The sequence below is a fragment of the Osmia lignaria genome, unplaced genomic scaffold, assembly GCF_051020975.1.
Source record: "Osmia lignaria lignaria isolate PbOS001 unplaced genomic scaffold, iyOsmLign1 scaffold0036, whole genome shotgun sequence".
Lineage (NCBI taxonomy): Eukaryota > Metazoa > Arthropoda > Insecta > Hymenoptera > Megachilidae > Osmia > Osmia lignaria.
Window position 1 is genome coordinate 53,771 of NW_027478177.1, and position 6,230 is coordinate 60,000.

Sequence of the window (6,230 nt, forward strand, 5' to 3'; positions counted from 1 at the left end):
ATTGCTTCGCCTCTTAGAACCGATTAGTCGAAAATTTTAACAATCATATTTTTGCATTCTGTACCGTGGATCGATCGTTAAACGCTATTGAACTAACGTCCGTGATGGTATAAATGCAGATTTTCGCTCCGTTTAGCCAAAATAACGAACTTTAGGTGCGCTCCGAAATATTTCAAAGTCCCAGCGGCGTATTGCTTCGCCTCTTAGAACCGATTAGTCGAAAATTTTAACAATCATATTTTTGCATTCTGTACCGTGGATCGATCGTTAAACGCTATTGAACTAACGTCCGTGATGGTATAAATGCAGATTTTCGCTCCGTTTAGCCAAAATAACGAACTTTAGGTGCGCTCCGAAATATTTCAAAGTCCCAGCGGCGTATTGCTTCGCCTCTTAGAACCGATTAGTCGAAAATTTTAACAATCATATTTTTGCATTCTGTACCGTGGATCGATCGTTAAACGCTATTGAACTAACGTCCGTGATGGTATAAATGCAGATTTTCGCTCCGTTTAGCCAAAATAACGAACTTTAGGTGCGCTCCGAAATATTTCAAAGTCCCAGCGGCGTATTGCTTCGCCTCTTAGAACCGATTAGTCGAAAATTTTAACAATCATATTTTTGCATTCTGTACCGTGGATCCATCGTTAAACGCTATTAAACTAACGTCCGTGATGGTATAAATGCAGATTTTCGCTCCGTTTAGCCAAAATAACGAACTTTAGGTGCGCTCCGAAATATTTCAAAGTCCCAGCGGCGTATTGCTTCGCCTCTTAGAACCGATTAGTCGAAAATTTTAACAATCATATTTTTGCATTCTGTACCGTGGATCGATCGTTAAACGCTATTGAACTAACGTCCGTGATGGTATAAATGCAGATTTTCGCTCCGTTTAGCCAAAATAACGAACTTTAGGTGCGCTCCGAAATATTTCAAAGTCCCAGCGGCGTATTGCTTCGCCTCTTAGAACCGATTAGTCGAAAATTTTAACAATCATATTTTTGCATTCTGTACCGTGGATCGATCGTTAAACGCTATTAAACTAACGTCCGTGATGGTATAAATGCAGATTTTCGCTCCGTTTAGCCAAAATAACGAACTTTAGGTGCGCTCCGAAATATTTCAAAGTCCCAGCGGCGTATTGCTTCGCCTCTTAGAACCGATTAGTCGAAAATTTTAACAATCATATTTTTGCATTCTGTACCGTGGATCCATCGTTAAACGCTATTAAACTAACGTCCGTGAAGGTATAAATGCAGATTTTCGCTCCGTTTAGCCAAAATAACGAACTTTAGGTGCGCTCCGAAATATTTCAAAGTCCCAGCGGCGTATTGCTTCGCCTCTTAGAACCGATTAGTCGAAAATTTTAACAATCATATTTTTGCATTCTGTACCGTGGATCGATCGTTAAACGCTATTGAACTAACGTCCGTGATGGTATAAATGCAGATTTTCGCTCCGTTTAGCCAAAATAACGAACTTTAGGTGCGCTCCGAAATATTTCAAAGTCCCAGCGGCGTATTGCTTCGCCTCTTAGAACCGATTAGTCGAAAATTTTAACAATCATATTTTTGCATTCTGTACCGTGGATCGATCGTTAAACGCTATTGAACTAACGTCCGTGATGGTATAAATGCAGATTTTCGCTCCGTTTAGCCAAAATAACGAACTTTAGGTGCGCTCCGAAATATTTCAAAGTCCCAGCGGCGTATTGCTTCGCCTCTTAGAACCGATTAGTCGAAAATTTTAACAATCATATTTTTGCATTCTGTACCGTGGATCGATCGTTAAACGCTATTGAACTAACGTCCGTGATGGTATAAATGCAGATTTTCGCTCCGTTTAGCCAAAATAACGAACTTTAGGTGCGCTCCGAAATATTTCAAAGTCCCAGCGGCGTATTGCTTCGCCTCTTAGAACCGATTAGTCGAAAATTTTAACAATCATATTTTTGCATTCTGTACCGTGGATCGATCGTTAAACGCTATTGAACTAACGTCCGTGATGGTATAAATGCAGATTTTCGCTCCGTTTAGCCAAAATAACGAACTTTAGGTGCGCTCCGAAATATTTCAAAGTCCCAGCGGCGTATTGCTTCGCCTCTTAGAACCGATTAGTCGAAAATTTTAACAATCATATTTTTGCATTCTGTACCGTGGATCCATCGTTAAACGCTATTAAACTAACGTCCGTGATGGTATAAATGCAGATTTTCGCTCCGTTTAGCCAAAATAACGAACTTTAGGTGCGCTCCGAAATATTTCAAAGTCCCAGCGGCGTATTGCTTCGCCTCTTAGAACCGATTAGTCGAAAATTTTAACAATCATATTTTTGCATTCTGTACCGTGGATCGATCGTTAAACGCTATTGAACTAACGTCCGTGATGGTATAAATGCAGATTTTCGCTCCGTTTAGCCAAAATAACGAACTTTAGGTGCGCTCCGAAATATTTCAAAGTCCCAGCGGCGTATTGCTTCGCCTCTTAGAACCGATTAGTCGAAAATTTTAACAATCATATTTTTGCATTCTGTACCGTGGATCGATCGTTAAACGCTATTGAACTAACGTCCGTGATGGTATAAATGCAGATTTTCGCTCCGTTTAGCCAAAATAACGAACTTTAGGTGCGCTCCGAAATATTTCAAAGTCCCAGCGGCGTATTGCTTCGCCTCTTAGAACCGATTAGTCGAAAATTTTAACAATCATATTTTTGCATTCTGTACCGTGGATCGATCGTTAAACGCTATTGAACTAACGTCCGTGATGGTATAAATGCAGATTTTCGCTCCGTTTAGCCAAAATAACGAACTTTAGGTGCGCTCCGAAATATTTCAAAGTCCCAGCGGCGTATTGCTTCGCCTCTTAGAACCGATTAGTCGAAAATTTTAACAATCATATTTTTGCATTCTGTACCGTGGATCCATCGTTAAACGCTATTAAACTAACGTCCGTGATGGTATAAATGCAGATTTTCGCTCCGTTTAGCCAAAATAACGAACTTTAGGTGCGCTCCGAAATATTTCAAAGTCCCAGCGGCGTATTGCTTCGCCTCTTAGAACCGATTAGTCGAAAATTTTAACAATCATATTTTTGCATTCTGTACCGTGGATCGATCGTTAAACGCTATTGAACTAACGTCCGTGATGGTATAAATGCAGATTTTCGCTCCGTTTAGCCAAAATAACGAACTTTAGGTGCGCTCCGAAATATTTCAAAGTCCCAGCGGCGTATTGCTTCGCCTCTTAGAACCGATTAGTCGAAAATTTTAACAATCATATTTTTGCATTCTGTACCGTGGATCGATCGTTAAACGCTATTAAACTAACGTCCGTGATGGTATAAATGCAGATTTTCGCTCCGTTTAGCCAAAATAACGAACTTTAGGTGCGCTCCGAAATATTTCAAAGTCCCAGCGGCGTATTGCTTCGCCTCTTAGAACCGATTAGTCGAAAATTTTAACAATCATATTTTTGCATTCTGTACCGTGGATCCATCGTTAAACGCTATTAAACTAACGTCCGTGAAGGTATAAATGCAGATTTTCGCTCCGTTTAGCCAAAATAACGAACTTTAGGTGCGCTCCGAAATATTTCAAAGTCCCAGCGGCGTATTGCTTCGCCTCTTAGAACCGATTAGTCGAAAATTTTAACAATCATATTTTTGCATTCTGTACCGTGGATCGATCGTTAAACGCTATTGAACTAACGTCCGTGATGGTATAAATGCAGATTTTCGCTCCGTTTAGCCAAAATAACGAACTTTAGGTGCGCTCCGAAATATTTCAAAGTCCCAGCGGCGTATTGCTTCGCCTCTTAGAACCGATTAGTCGAAAATTTTAACAATCATATTTTTGCATTCTGTACCGTGGATCGATCGTTAAACGCTATTGAACTAACGTCCGTGATGGTATAAATGCAGATTTTCGCTCCGTTTAGCCAAAATAACGAACTTTAGGTGCGCTCCGAAATATTTCAAAGTCCCAGCGGCGTATTGCTTCGCCTCTTAGAACCGATTAGTCGAAAATTTTAACAATCATATTTTTGCATTCTGTACCGTGGATCGATCGTTAAACGCTATTGAACTAACGTCCGTGATGGTATAAATGCAGATTTTCGCTCCGTTTAGCCAAAATAACGAACTTTAGGTGCGCTCCGAAATATTTCAAAGTCCCAGCGGCGTATTGCTTCGCCTCTTAGAACCGATTAGTCGAAAATTTTAACAATCATATTTTTGCATTCTGTACCGTGGATCGATCGTTAAACGCTATTGAACTAACGTCCGTGATGGTATAAATGCAGATTTTCGCTCCGTTTAGCCAAAATAACGAACTTTAGGTGCGCTCCGAAATATTTCAAAGTCCCAGCGGCGTATTGCTTCGCCTCTTAGAACCGATTAGTCGAAAATTTTAACAATCATATTTTTGCATTCTGTACCGTGGATCGATCGTTAAACGCTATTGAACTAACGTCCGTGATGGTATAAATGCAGATTTTCGCTCCGTTTAGCCAAAATAACGAACTTTAGGTGCGCTCCGAAATATTTCAAAGTCCCAGCGGCGTATTGCTTCGCCTCTTAGAACCGATTAGTCGAAAATTTTAACAATCATATTTTTGCATTCTGTACCGTGGATCGATCGTTAAACGCTATTGAACTAACGTCCGTGATGGTATAAATGCAGATTTTCGCTCCGTTTAGCCAAAATAACGAACTTTAGGTGCGCTCCGAAATATTTCAAAGTCCCAGCGGCGTATTGCTTCGCCTCTTAGAACCGATTAGTCGAAAATTTTAACAATCATATTTTTGCATTCTGTACCGTGGATCGATCGTTAAACGCTATTGAACTAACGTCCGTGATGGTATAAATGCAGATTTTCGCTCCGTTTAGCCAAAATAACGAACTTTAGGTGCGCTCCGAAATATTTCAAAGTCCCAGCGGCGTATTGCTTCGCCTCTTAGAACCGATTAGTCGAAAATTTTAACAATCATATTTTTGCATTCTGTACCGTGGATCGATCGTTAAACGCTATTGAACTAACGTCCGTGATGGTATAAATGCAGATTTTCGCTCCGTTTAGCCAAAATAACGAACTTTAGGTGCGCTCCGAAATATTTCAAAGTCCCAGCGGCGTATTGCTTCGCCTCTTAGAACCGATTAGTCGAAAATTTTAACAATCATATTTTTGCATTCTGTACCGTGGATCGATCGTTAAACGCTATTGAACTAACGTCCGTGATGGTATAAATGCAGATTTTCGCTCCGTTTAGCCAAAATAACGAACTTTAGGTGCGCTCCGAAATATTTCAAAGTCCCAGCGGCGTATTGCTTCGCCTCTTAGAACCGATTAGTCGAAAATTTTAACAATCATATTTTTGCATTCTGTACCGTGGATCGATCGTTAAACGCTATTAAACTAACGTCCGTGATGGTATAAATGCAGATTTTCGCTCCGTTTAGCCAAAATAACGAACTTTAGGTGCGCTCCGAAATATTTCAAAGTCCCAGCGGCGTATTGCTTCGCCTCTTAGAACCGATTAGTCGAAAATTTTAACAATCATATTTTTGCATTCTGTACCGTGGATCCATCGTTAAACGCTATTAAACTAACGTCCGTGATGGTATAAATGCAGATTTTCGCTCCGTTTAGCCAAAATAACGAACTTTAGGTGCGCTCCGAAATATTTCAAAGTCCCAGCGGCGTATTGCTTCGCCTCTTAGAACCGATTAGTCGAAAATTTTAACAATCATATTTTTGCATTCTGTACCGTGGATCGATCGTTAAACGCTATTGAACTAACGTCCGTGATGGTATAAATGCAGATTTTCGCTCCGTTTAGCCAAAATAACGAACTTTAGGTGCGCTCCGAAATATTTCAAAGTCCCAGCGGCGTATTGCTTCGCCTCTTAGAACCGATTAGTCGAAAATTTTAACAATCATATTTTTGCATTCTGTACCGTGGATCGATCGTTAAACGCTATTGAACTAACGTCCGTGATGGTATAAATGCAGATTTTCGCTCCGTTTAGCCAAAATAACGAACTTTAGGTGCGCTCCGAAATATTTCAAAGTCCCAGCGGCGTATTGCTTCGCCTCTTAGAACCGATTAGTCGAAAATTTTAACAATCATATTTTTGCATTCTGTACCGTGGATCGATCGTTAAACGCTATTGAACTAACGTCCGTGATGGTATAAATGCAGATTTTCGCTCCGTTTAGCCAAAATAACGAAC